The sequence below is a fragment of the Triturus cristatus genome, chromosome 3_2 (assembly GCF_964204655.1).
Source record: "Triturus cristatus chromosome 3_2, aTriCri1.1, whole genome shotgun sequence".
Classification (NCBI taxonomy): Eukaryota; Metazoa; Chordata; class Amphibia; order Caudata; family Salamandridae; genus Triturus; species Triturus cristatus.
Genome location: NC_140584.1, coordinates 167,534,042 through 167,547,409, shown reverse-complemented (window position 1 = coordinate 167,547,409; position 13,368 = coordinate 167,534,042). Strand labels below are relative to the sequence as shown.

The window sequence follows — 13,368 nt, the reverse complement described above, 5'->3', positions numbered from 1 at the left end:
ATGGCATTAGATTATCCTTTGACTATTCTGGACCATGTGCCCTCAAGGTCCCATCCATTTAAGTGTCCTGAAAAGAATTCCACATTCCAAAAGAGTTTGAAAGAGTTACAATATAGCACACTAATTGTTAAGAGCTGCAGTGAATTGCTACTATACGGAGTATTCATATGTGTGCTTTTGGAGATACAAATTTGAAAGATGGTCATTTCATTAGCATGATTTCTTCACTTTTATGTATTTTCTCCTCACTAACTAACTCAGCACCTTTCTCCAGGTCTTTTAATTAGGTCTTGCCCCTACTCTACCCCTCCTTGCACCATCTGACACCTCTTTTTACTATACTGATCCCCCCAAAAAGCTTTTCTAAACTCTTCCCTCTGACTCTTCCCTTCCACATCCCTTTTAACTGATCCCAAGCCTCCCTCCCACTACTGCTATGACGCCCCTAAAAAAATCTAAATCCTTCACTCTTCTATCCCTCAAAATAATAAACTAACATGTCCACTTATCACATTTCATATGTCACTATACTAATTCACCACTAATCCTTTATAGGTTCCGAGGAGGGTGCTACTCACCGAAAAAAGCGCTCAACACTTCAGTAGGGGTAGCAAGCGCTATATAAATGCAAACCATTTTCCCTCTTCTATCCCTCCCCTATCCTTCTCAAGCCAAATAACTGACTAATATCCACCACTCACAATTATTTTCATATTTCACTATACTAATTCACCACTAAATCCTTTATGGGTTTCGGAGTAGCGTGTAGGCACAACAGCCATGCACTTCCCCGACTTGCCCTCTCAGCTTCCTTCTCTTCCTCCCTCCTGTTTCTTATGATTCATTTCCTGCGGCCGCCCGCCTTTCTTTTTCAATTATTTACTTATGTAGCATTCGCAGCACGCCACGCTTTAGCTTCACACGTTTAAAGCTCAAGCGCGGAATGCTACAAATGCTACAAAAGTAAATAAATAGAAAAGAAAGGCGGGAGGTCGCTGCCTTTCTTTTTTTTTTATTTACTTGTGTAGCATTTGCGGCATGCCACATTTTAGCTTCATGTTTAAAGCTAAAGCGCACAGTGAATGCAAAAGGCCGGCAGCCACCTTTACATCATTTCCGGATTTGCAACTTTTACTTTGGCTTTACCTTTAAGCATGGCAGCTTCCCCAACCACACTTCACCGGCACATCCCCTCTTCAGGCTGCAGCTCCTGGGCACTCTTTTCTTAATGACTTATTCGTCGTAGCTGGAGTTGTAGGCACAACAGCCACGCACTTCCCCGACTTGCCCTCTCAGCTGCCGTCTCCTCCTCCCTCCTGCTTCTTATTTATTTCCTGCGGCTGCCCGCCTTTCTTTCCTATTTTCTTCATTTTTTAGCATTCATGGCACACTGAACTTAAGCTTCACCCATTTAAAGCAAAAGTGCAGTGTGCAATTAATGCTACAAAAGTAAATAAATAGATTTAAAAAAATGGGGTGGCCACCACCTTTCTTTTCTATTTATTTACTTTTGTAGCATTCGCAGTACACTATGCTTTAGCTTCACGTTTAAAGCTAAAGTGCGCCGTGAATGCTACAAAAGTAAATAAATAGAAAAAAAGGCAGGCCGCCGCCTTTACATCATTGCCGGCTTTGCAGCTTTTACGTCGGCTTTACCTTTAAACATAGCGCCCGCCTGCCTTTCTTTTCTATTTATTTACTTTTCTAGCATCCTCTGCATGGCGCACTTTAGCTTTACACACATAACATTAAAGCGTGGCCTGCTACAAAAGCAGATAAATAGAAAAGGGAGGTGGGCGGCCACCAAGTTGCATGGCTAAATATTTATACGGCCCCAAAGGCGAGACCGATTGCATTGAGCTGTGTTGTTTTTGGTGGGCTCGCACATGTTTTGTTTACCACGTCTCTCTGTGGACCATTATTGTCAGAGGCGCTTGATTTACAGCAACTCTCCCTGGAGTAGCTTTGCTGTTCAAACAGCTGATTGTTTCAAACTGCTTCCTGTAGGAAGCTGGCTCTGTACACTATTCCAAATTATGGTACTAACAGCTCTCTTTGTGGTAGTGTGGGCGAACAGTTAGGCTTATCCAGAGGGTGTGTTAGGCATTTATTGTGTTCACTCAATCCAGGACTGATTACACACACACTCAGAGACAGAATCCAGACCAATTAGCTAAGTATAAAAAAGGGGTACTTATGTTTTATTTTAGAACTAAGCAGGGCTTGGCATAGGTTAGTGAAATATATTCTCAAATGCAAGACTTCACAAGGAAATGCAGTTGTGGTTGAGTTAGCAATCGTTACAGGTTTGTATTGAGTTCAAAAACAGTTTAAATTACACAGTAATTAGGTTTTGATTACTTTTAGATTATATCAACAACTCACAATATAAGTAAGACTTTTCTTGATTTGTAGTTTAGTTACTTTTCTCTCATACAAAGTACAGCTCAACTCCTAGAACATTTTTGGAACAAAAAATCGCAACAGTTCCTATGGGAGAAAAATGGTTAGTGGTTTTACAGGTAAGTACTGGACTTACAAGTGGGAGTTTTGGGGGTTAGGACGAAGGTTCCCCATGGTCTAGGTAGGCACTCAAATCGCACTACCAGCGGCACTGGGGCGGCGGGGTGCAGAGCGCAGGGGCCCAATGTTAGCCAAGGGGGCTAAGGGGGCCTTCGGTCAGGGGCTGCTTGTGAGCAGGTCACTCAGGTGTGGGAGGAAAGCTCCTAGGGTTAAGGTCAGCACTGCAGGGGCTAACAATCAGCACAGGAGCTGTGCCACCAGCGGCACAGGGGTGACCGGGTGCAGGGTGCCAAGGAGACATCTGGGACCCTGTAGATTCCAATGGAGACCTTTGGTTCAGCAAAGAGGCTGCAGGCTTGAGCAGGGAGACTTCCTGGAGGCGACCACCGGCTGGAGAGGTATGTTGGGTTTTGGGGGGATGCCTGAACACCATTGGATGGTCTACCCAAAGCCGTGGAGCATCGAGTGCAGGGGTGTCTTTTGGCGTTGGATCTTCTTACTAGCTCCAGTCGCGGGGACCCTTCAGGTTGAGCCTACAGGCGTCATCTTGGAGCTTGAGGGAGGTTAGGGATCACCAGATTCTTGGTCAGGATCACTGGGGAGACCTCCTTGTGGGGTTTGCCACTCGGACTCAGGCTGTGGGAGTTGTGTGCAGAGTGGTGCAGAACGGTAGAGCCGCCTGGGTCCAGGTTTCTGGTTTTGGAGTCTTGGTTGAGCAAATCTGGTGCTCTCAGGAGACAGAGTCTGTAAGGTGAGGGCAGGGCAGGTCCTCCAGGCTCTGGGAAGCTGCTGGCTGCTGGACACACCGGGATCTTTACTGTAGGCAGGTCAGAGTTAGGACAGGCTGGGCCGAAACAGTATGTGTCCTCTTCTTCCTGGGACAGCATGGCTCTTCGGTCCTTCTTCTTTCTTCCTCTAATCTGAGGAGGCAAGGTTCAGGTTTGACCCTAAATACTAAATGTACAGGTGCTATAGGGGTGTGCAGGTTGGGACAAATGATTCCCTACCTTGAGTACACCCCCTATTATGCCACCCTCCAGGGGAGGGGGGCAATTGCCTCTTCCTAATTGGTTGGGTCCCGTCAATTCCAAGATGGAGGGGGCTGAGATATGTGCTTCATCTTGTCTCCCCCACAACTCGGTTTTCCCACTGATTCTCCCGCCCAAAGTGAGGGTGAGAACCAGTGGGAGGGGGCTGTGTGCCAGGTCGACTCTTTACTTTTTTCTGCACCAATATACGCAGCCTGCAATGGTAGAGTGTGGGTGTTAAGGTACAGGACCTCTAAGGGTGGCACAATAGGTGCTGCAGCCCTTAGTGGCCTTCTCCAGTCACAGTGTCCTTGGTACCCATGATACCTTTAACAAGGGTCTTACCTGTGGCCAGAGATGCCAATTGGGGGTACAAAGGTACAGCTTTGGGTAAGAACACAGGCCCTGTGAACCTGATTGGCAGGAACCCAGGGCACACCAAGTCAAACTGCCTCATGTGTCAGGTAAAAGGTGTTGGGTAACCGTGCAAAAAGGGACACATTCCTACACATCACGCCCCACCTCCCCCCCAAACGAAAGAGAATGATACTAACCTTTCCCTAGGTAGTCTCATTGTCTAAGTGGAAAAATCTGGAAAGGCCATGTGCATTGGCATGGGCAGTCCCAGACTTCTGTTCCACTATGAAGTCCATTCCCTGTAAGGAGATGGAACACCTCAAAAGTTTGGGATTTTTCCTTTTCATCTGCATTAGCCATCTGAGAGGACTGTGGTCAGTTTGAACCAGGAAGTGAGCACCAAACAGGTATGGTCTCAGCTTCTTCCGGGACCAAACCACAGCAAAGGCCTCCCTCTCACTGGCAGTCCAACGCTGCTCCCTGGGGAGTAGCCTTCTGCTTATGAAAGCAACTGGTTGGTCTTCTCCATCATCATTGGTCTGGGATAGGACCGCTCCTATCCCTAGTTCAGACGCATCAGTCTGCACAATGAACTGCTTGGAGTAATCTGGAGCCTTGAGAATAGGTGCTGAGCACATTGCCTCTTTTAGGGTGTCAAACGCCTTTTGGAAGCCAACTGTCCAGTTAACATTCTTGGGCATCTTGTTGGAGGTATGTTCTGTGAGGGGGTCACAATGGATCCATATCCCTTCACAAACCTCCTGAAGTACACAGTAAAGCCAAGGAATGCCCTGACTTGGGTCTGGGTGGTTGGGGCTTCCCAATCTAGAATGGTATGGATTTTGGGATAGAGTGGTTGCACTTGGGCTCCACCTACTAAGTGGCCCAAGTATACAACAGTTCCCAGCCCAATATGGCACTTGGATGCCTAGATAGTTAGGCCTGCAGTTTGCAGGGCCTGTCAAACATTCCCTAGGTGGACCAGGTGATCCTGCCAGAAAGAGCTCATCAGCAATATCATCAAGATAATCTGCACTAAAGCCTTCCAACTCAGTAAGGACTTGATTCACCAACCTTTGGAAGGTGGCAGGGGCATTTTTTAGGCCAAAGGGCATCACAGAAAAAAGGAAATGCCCATAAGGTGTGGAAAATGCTGTCTTTTCATTTGCTCCAGAGGCCATGCCAATCTGCCAGTAACCTGCAGTTAGGTCAAAGGCACTTAAGGAGTTGGCAGCCCCTAACTTATCTATCAGTTCATCAGCCATGAGGATGGGGTGTGTATATGTCTTGGTGACAGCACTGAAGCCTCTGTAGCCCACACAAAACCTAATTTCTCTCTTCCCACCATGTGGATGTGGTATGGGGATTAGGACAACTGGGCTGGCCCAGGAACTCTCAGAAGGTTCAATGACCCCCAATTCTAGCATCTTGTTGACCTTAGCTTTGATGCTTTCCTTAACTTGGCGATAGATTTTGGTTTTGACAGGCAAGCTGCCTCCAGTGTCCACATCTTCGGTATACTGGGGCGTCTGACCAGGGGTAAAAAAAAGAGCTGTGTATACTGCTACAGAACTCGTCTGCAGTCAGCCTGCAGTTGGGCAGAGAGGGTGTCTGAATAGACAACTCCATCACCTGACCCATATTGGGGGCTGTGAGAGAGAAGGTCAGGGAGAGGTCCACTCTCTATCTCCTGATCCTCATCAGTAACCATCAACATGGTCACAATAGAGTTTCAAACGGTTCACATGTATCACCCTTTTGGGGAACCTGCCAGTGCCCAGGTCTGCCAAGTAGGTGACCTCACTCTTTTCTCCAGGATAGGGTAAGGGCCACTTCATTTGTCTTGGAGAGTCCTTGGTACCACTGGCTACAAAACTCACACTTGTTGCCCTGGTTGGAATTCTACCAGTGCAGCTTTTTGGTCATACCAGAGCTTCTGGAGCTCCTGGCTGGCCTCAAGAATCTTGGTTGCTTTCTGCATGTACTCTGCCATCCGGGAACGTAGGCCTAGCATATAGTCCACCACATCTTGTTTTGGTACACAATCAGGTTTCTCCCATCCTTCCCTCACAAGTGAGAGTGGTCCACTTCCGGGTGGCCAAACAGAAGCTCAAAGGGTGAGAACCCTACTTCCATCTGAGGCACCTCTCTGTAGGCATAAAGCAGGCAGGGCAAGAGAACATCCCATCTTCTTTTGAGCTTTTCACGGAATCCCATTATGATGCCTTTCAATGCCTTGTTAAATCTCTCAACAAGGCCATTTGTTTGTGGGTGGTAAGGTGTTGTGAACTTATAGATCACACCACACTCATCCCACGTGTTTTAAGTGTGCAGGCACAATGTTGGAACCTCTGTCTGATATTACCTACTTAGGAAACCCAAACCTGGCGAAGACACCAATTAGAGCCTTGGCTACCACTGGGGTTGTAGCAGTCCTTAGAGAAATGGCTTCAGGATAACTAGTAGCATGATACACTACAACTAGTATGAACTTGTTTCCTGAGGCTGTGAGAGGTTCAAGTGGACCCACTATATCCACTCCTACCCGCTTAAAGGGAACCCCAACCACTGGTAGTGGAATTAAGGGGGGCCTTTGGGTGTCCCCGTCTTGCCAGGTGACACAGGAGCTTACAAACTCCTTCACTGTTTGGGACGTCTAGGGCCAATAGAAGTGGGTGACAAATCTTTCCCAAGTTTTGGTCTGGGCCAGATGTCTAGCTAGGGGGATGTCATGGGATAGCATGAGTAAAAACTCCCAATACAACCGAGGCACTACTACTCTCCTGGTGGCACCAGGTTTGGGGTCTCTGGCCTCAGTGTACATACATCCCTTCTCCCAATAGACCTTGTGGGATCCACTGACATCTCCCTGCTCTAGTTTGCTGCCTCAGGCCTTCAAGAGAGGGGCAGGCCTGCTGCCCAAGGCACAACTGTTCCCTAGAGGGTCCCTCTGGGCACAAGAGCAGGGCTCGACAAATCCACTCGCCCGCTCGCATTTGCGAGGGAGAATTGATGAGGACGAGCTATTTTTAGGTCCTACTCGCCCTTTCTGGCGAGTAGGAAGAGAAACTAACTTTTGTCCTCTGTCTGTGAAAACGAAGCAAAAGTGACAAGATAATAAGATTTAAAGGCATTTTTATTGCTCACAAAGGGAATGAGCAATAAAGATGCCTTTAAATGTTGTTATCTTGTCACTTTTGCTCCGTTTTTGGAAACGGAGGTCAAGTAGGTTGAAGTGAGGTCGAGGGGATTTTCCAAGGCACTAGACCTGCAGGACTAGTACAAGTTTTCAGATTTTTCGAGCCCTGAAGAGCTCCACCGCGTAAGGCTCAAGCTCCATGGGCTCAGTTCTCTCTGGGGCTGACAAATCATCTCCCTGGGTAAAGGGGTCCTGATCTTTGTGCTGCGTAGAAGCTGTATCACCAGTCTTCATAACTTTCCTCTTGGGAGGTTGGGCCTTCATTTCAGGCACCAACTCTTTTTTAAACCCTGGGCTGTGCACTGTGCTTTTGTCTAAACACACACTATCTCAGAGATTTACAGCATGGCTGCATGCGTCTTTCTACCTGATCCCATGCTGAGTTTTCCAGATCATTTCCAAGCAGAGAGGCGCTGTGAGTTCTGGGGAGACCGCTACCTGTTTCAGGCCAGCAACCCCCTCCCCCATTCAGTGTAATGTCACCATAGCCATGGGATGGTAAGTAGTGACACCATAAGCATTGGTACCTGGTTAGGTTTATCCAGTTATATATTGCTCTGGTGAAAACAGTTTACCTTTCACCATGGTGACACTGGCACCTGTATCCCTCAGGGCTTCTATCTTAGTCCCATTCACTAAAGGGTACTGCAGGTATTTTTTTAATTAGGGGACCAGACAGCCAAAGTGGCTAACCCTCCCTTCCCTTCAGAGACTATAACAGCCTCAGTGTGAACCCTGATTTGCTCTGGACAAACTTTTGATCCCATCTGGAGATTTGCCACATCTGTAGCAGCTGGAGGAGGACTAGGTTCATTCTTATTGGGGCAAGCAGGATCTCTAGTTTGGTGCCCATCTTGTTACAGTGGAAAGACCAGGCCTTTTCAGGATCAAAATGTTTCCCCTAGTACCCACCAGGGTGTGGGAAGAGTTCTTGATTTTTGTCTTTGGGTTTCTCACCCTCTTTCCCCTGGGGAGGCTTTGTAACTCCTTTGTTTAGGTCACGCTCAGTGGTTGTCTTGGTCACCCTTGTCTTGACCCAGTGGTCCACCTTCTTTCCCAATTCTTGGGGGAAATTGGACCTAGGTCTACCAGATAATTATGTAACTTTTCATTGATGCAGTTACTTAAAATGTGTTCCTTCATAAATAAACTATAAAGTCCCTCATAATTCTGCATTTTACTTCCAGTCAACCAGCCACCTAGTGGTTTTACTGAGTAGTCTACAAACTCCACCCACGGCTGACTCTGGGATTTTTTAGCCCCCCTGAATCCTGTACCCCTCAGTAGTGAGTCCAAATCCCTGAATCAGGGTGTCCTTCATGAGTTCAAAGGACTGTTTCTGCCCCGGTAAGTGTCAGAAGTCTCTGTCTCTGCATTTACCAGAGAAAAGTTCCCTGAGGGGTGATAACCCTACCCCCCCCACCCCCACCCCTCGGTAAGACTTTATCACTTTGCTGGCTTCGCAAGCCCTTTCAAAGGCTGTGAACCACTTGATATCATCACCATCCTCAAATTTAGGGACAACCCCTTTGGGGATTTTAGGATCATAAGATCCTTCTCTCTCCTTGTTTTTTTTTAATATTGCTGCCACCAATGATGGGTCCTAGGCCCATATCTTCTCTCTCTTTCTAGAGCTAGGAGCCTAGTCTCTAGCTGTAGTCTCTTGGTCAAACTTGCTAAAAGGTTGTCCTGTTCAGTCAAGTTGTCTTCACTGTCTTGTACAAAGTCTAGCCTACCTCTGTAAGTTATAGACCCTCTACTCCATGGCTTGGAGGTGGGGAGCTCAAAGTTCCCTTCCTCCTTAAGTAGTTGAGGTGGAGGGCAAAAGACCTCACCCCCTCACTACCTTCCCCCTCTCGCTGTGAGTCTTCCTTCTCAGGAGAGGGGTTGTCCTTTTCATACCTTGCTAGAAACTCCCAGAGTTCTATTCTGGTAGGGCTAAACCCTGTTCTTATTTTTCTAGCTTTACAGAGAAGCCTTAGCTCCCTAACACTTAGGTTGGAGTAAGGGGCAAGGTTGAGCTCCTCAGCCATATTCTCTGTGCTGCTAATTATTTTTCTAAAGTGGGGTTCTTTTTAGAAGATCTACATAAAAAAATATTCTAAGTAGTAGTGGTAGTGGTGATGGTTTTCTTGGGGGTTTCTCTCGTATGTTACTTCCAATTGTTTTGTCTTCTAACTTTATAAATTTGTGTAATTCAATTAATGTGGAAATATTTCTGTGGAAATGTATGAACTGTATATAAAGTACACGTTAAAAGAAAGTAAATGATTGTCTTGTTATATAAAAAAGAAAATAATAAAAAGATGAAATAGTAAACTGTTTTTGAAATAATATTGTACTCTGGGGAATTTGAAAAGTATAAGTGACTATTGCTGCAAAAATTAAGACAGGTCAGATAAGAGGTTTTTCCTTCATTTGTTTTGGGAGATAGGACCAAGGTGTCCCAAGGTCTAGGTAGGCACTCAAATTGCACAACCAGCGGCACTGGGGCAGCCAGGTGCAGGGTGCCAAGGAGATGTCGGGGACCCTGTAGCATCCAATGGAGAACTTTGGTTTAGCAAAGAGGCTGCAGGCTCGGGTAGGGAGACTTCCTGGAGGCGATCACTGGCTGGAGAGGTAAGTTGGGTTTTGGGGGATGCCTGGACACCGTGGGTAGGGCCACCCAAAGCCATGGGGCATCAAGTGCAGGGGTGTCTTTAGGCATTGGGTCTTCTTATTAGCTCCGGTTGCAAGGAACCTTCAGATGAGGCTCCAGGAGTCGTCTTGAAGATTGCGGGAGGTCAGGGGTCACCAGATTCCTGGTCAGAATCGCTGGGGAGAACTCCTCGTGGGGTTGGGCCACTCGAATTCAGGCCGTAGGTGTTGTGTGCAGAACCGCAGAGCCGCCTATATCCGGGTTACGGTCTTGGAGTATTGGATGAGCAAATCCGTTGCTCACGGGAGAGTCTGTAAGGTGAATGTAGGACAGATTCTCCAGGCTCTGGGGGGCTGCTGGACATGCCGGGTTCTTCGCTGTAGGCAGGATGGAGTCAGGACAGGCCAGTAGGGTTGGGACCAAAGCAGTAGGTGTCCTCTTCTTCCTGGGTTAGTGCAGTTCTTCAGTCCCCCTTTTTTCTTCCTCAAATTTCAGGAGGCAAGGTTCAGGGTTTCCCTAAATACTAAATTTAGTGGTGTTACAGGGGTGTGCAGGTTGGGACAAAAGGGTCACTGCCTTGGGGAGAGTACACCCCCTATTATGCCACCCTCCAGGGGAGGGAGGCATCAGCCTCTTCCTAATTGGCTGGTTACCCTCATCTCCAAGATGGAGGGGACTGAGATGTGTGCTTCACCTGGTCCCCCCCACCTGAGGGGTGGGGTTGGCAAAGGCAGGAACACCTCACATCCTAACTCGGTTTTCCAGTCGAATCTCCCCCTTAAAGGGGAAGTGAGAACCAGTGGGAGCCAGTTGCTGGGGGCAGCAAAAGGCAGAGATAGCAAAGGCAGCAAGCCTTTGAAGCTTACCCTTTCATGGACCCAAGCCATCCTGGGGGAGGAGATGTGACACCTCTGCCCAGGATTGGCTTTGTTTCTGGACCCAGAGAGCGGAGGCAATCTAACCAAGGGTCCAGAAACCTGTCTGGTGGTGGCAAATGGCGGTCAGCCATTCAGGAACCACACCAGGGCTGGTCGTTTTTCAGGGGGCATCTCTATGATGCCCTCTGTGTGCATTTTACATTAAATCCCACACTGGCATCAGTGTGGGTTTAATGTGCTGAGACGTTTGCTACCAAACTTCCCAGGCTTCAGTGAAGACATTATGGAACTGTGCAGTTCGTAATGACCAACTCCCAGACAATATACTCTTTATGGCTTCACTGCACTTCCAATGTCCAAGAATAGAAGGAGACACTGTAAGGGTGCATGCCACTGTACCCTCACTAGTGGTCTAGTGAACCCTGCAAGAGGGTTGACTTACCTAGGCCACATGCAGTGGATTGTAGGCCTAGCACACAGGTCAACTCTTCACTTTTCTTTGCACCAAAACATGCAGCCTGCAATGGCAGTGTGTGAGTGTTAAGGTGCAACTGCCCCAGTCTTTTTCTCTTTGTAATTGCCACTGTTTTCTGGAGATAGCACAAGCTGTTTTAACCACGTCACTGATGTGGTAAAACTTTATCAATAGAGTCGTTTTAGCATTAAACTTTCAATATATGCTGGCATGAAAATATGCAGCAATCAAGCTAGCACACATTTTTTCCTTTTGAGCATAGCTCAAAATAATCATGAAGATGCTGCAGTACAGGCCTAACAGAAGAAAAATAGACTGGATTTTTTTTTTAAGTAATTTAGGAGGAAGGGAGATGTAATGTCCTCTACAACATTGTTCATATAGAAGACCTAGGTGAATGACATCATTATCAAGTTGGTCATAGAGCAGGACCTCAGAAACACTTGGTCATACACAAATTACCGATCAGTCTCAATCTTACTTTCTATCTATTTTATACAGGTCTCACCCCTATCTATTCACCATAACTCACATTTCCAATACACAAATACACTACACGCAATTACACAACTAGCAATTCAAATTAAAACCACATAATTCCACTGCAAACAACATACATGCACTCGACTACAAACAAAAAAGTTTAAAAATATATGATTTACAACGCCAATAGCTCAGTCTCAAATGCGGGACTGTTTTTATTGCAAATGCTTGTTTATGGGTACACACTGGTCGTTTGTATATAAAATCATTTTTATAGTTCTCTTAGAGCTGTACATACTTTTGATAAATTAAAAAATCCTAATATTTTCACAGCGAGATGTTGTTTTAGACTATTTACTTATATTATCTTATTTGTACATTCATGGAGTGCTCTGAACACAACTTTGCACATTCAGAAATGTTTTTGATTGAAATTTGTTTTTTTAAAACAGGTTAACCGTTGCTCTTGTTCTGTTTACTACCGGTCAGTTGTTAGGCACAAAGAGATTAAATGGTTAGTCCAGAATCACAGGATGTTGAGCTGATCCCGGGACTTGAACCACATTCCCCAGTTCCAAAGTTGACAGGTCTAGCCCTAACGCCACATCCTCTCCACTTGGGCATTCTGTGTAGGGTCGCCACTCGTGGTGGATTAAATTGCCTTGTGCTCTTTATCATTGGCCTGGTTATTACACAGACCCTTCCTAGGTCGAATCTGGCTAATAATTTGTTGGCTCGCCCACCCCTAGAAAACTGCACTTCTTTACCATAATGCGAGTTCGGAGGGTGCTTAAAAGTAAGCCTATGCACAAACATGTATGGACAGTTGTTTGTCTTCCCCTTCGTTTCGGGGACGCGTGAAACGAAGGGTGAAACTCAAACACTGGGTGTCAGTCGTGGCGTGGGTCAACCCAAACTCCATCCAACAGGCCGCTGGGCCCCGCGTCATACACCGCAAGGGGGCGGCACTCCTGGGAACACCGCCACGTCATTGCTCCTCTTCCTCAGTCGTATTTCGATTCCAGAATCGTAAGTAGAAGAGCAAGGCAGGTCAGCTTACCCACGCGGTCCGTACACTGGGTTGTGACTGTCTAGTCAAGGGTCAGCCAACAAACTTACACTCCTCCAACCCAGGTAGCGTAGTCTGAGCACACTTTTTAGACAATTGTAGCGGACCACGTGAACTAGACACCCAATGAGAATTGAAGAAGTGTGGTAAGCGCCTAGGATTGGATGATGTGCTGCCAATGCTCCAATCCTAGGTCGCCTTACATGTTTAGATCCCCTGCATCAGTTCCACCATGACTCCAGAATACGTTTAGCCACGGAATAGGCTGTCATGCGACCCGGAAGTACTGACGTTGAGGACAAATGTCATTTATTAAATAAAAGATCGACAACGGACATAAGGCTGAAATTTACGGACTGTTCGTGTAAGTAGTGTAGATGTGTTTACCTTTCTTTGGGGACGAGGACACCTTAGGAGTCCTTTAGAATGGAGCTTTCCAGGGTTCTCTTCTACATCTTCAGAATCGGGCTCTGAAAAGCTCTTTACAATAGGAGAGTCTCGGGGGAGCTTTTCATAATGTGCCTCTTAGCCTCTGCATGAATCTCCTTAGAAAAGGGGCTCTGTACAGAGGACGTTAAAAGGGGCGAACTGCATGTTAATATCTAGAAAATAATCCTACAGACAGTGGCGCATGAAAACGTGAACTCTGTCTAAAGTGTATTAGAAGAGGAAGTTCTGCATCGAGAACTTAAGGGGGCTCTGAAGGAAACGCGGTTTC

General features: G+C 46.7%; 1 protein-coding gene across 1 annotated transcript in view; it reads left to right on the top strand.

Annotated features, from left to right (window-relative positions):
• The first annotated feature begins 12,875 nt into the window (after positions 1 to 12,875).
• The window catches only part of PAFAH1B2 (platelet activating factor acetylhydrolase 1b catalytic subunit 2), a 45,568-nt gene continuing 45,075 nt past the window's right edge, over positions 12,876 to 13,368 (top strand). The window contains exon 1 of the mRNA XM_085647457.1: positions 12,876 to 13,014. The gene's annotated coding sequence lies outside the window, so the exon portion shown is untranslated. The remainder of the gene's footprint in view (positions 13,015 to 13,368) is intronic.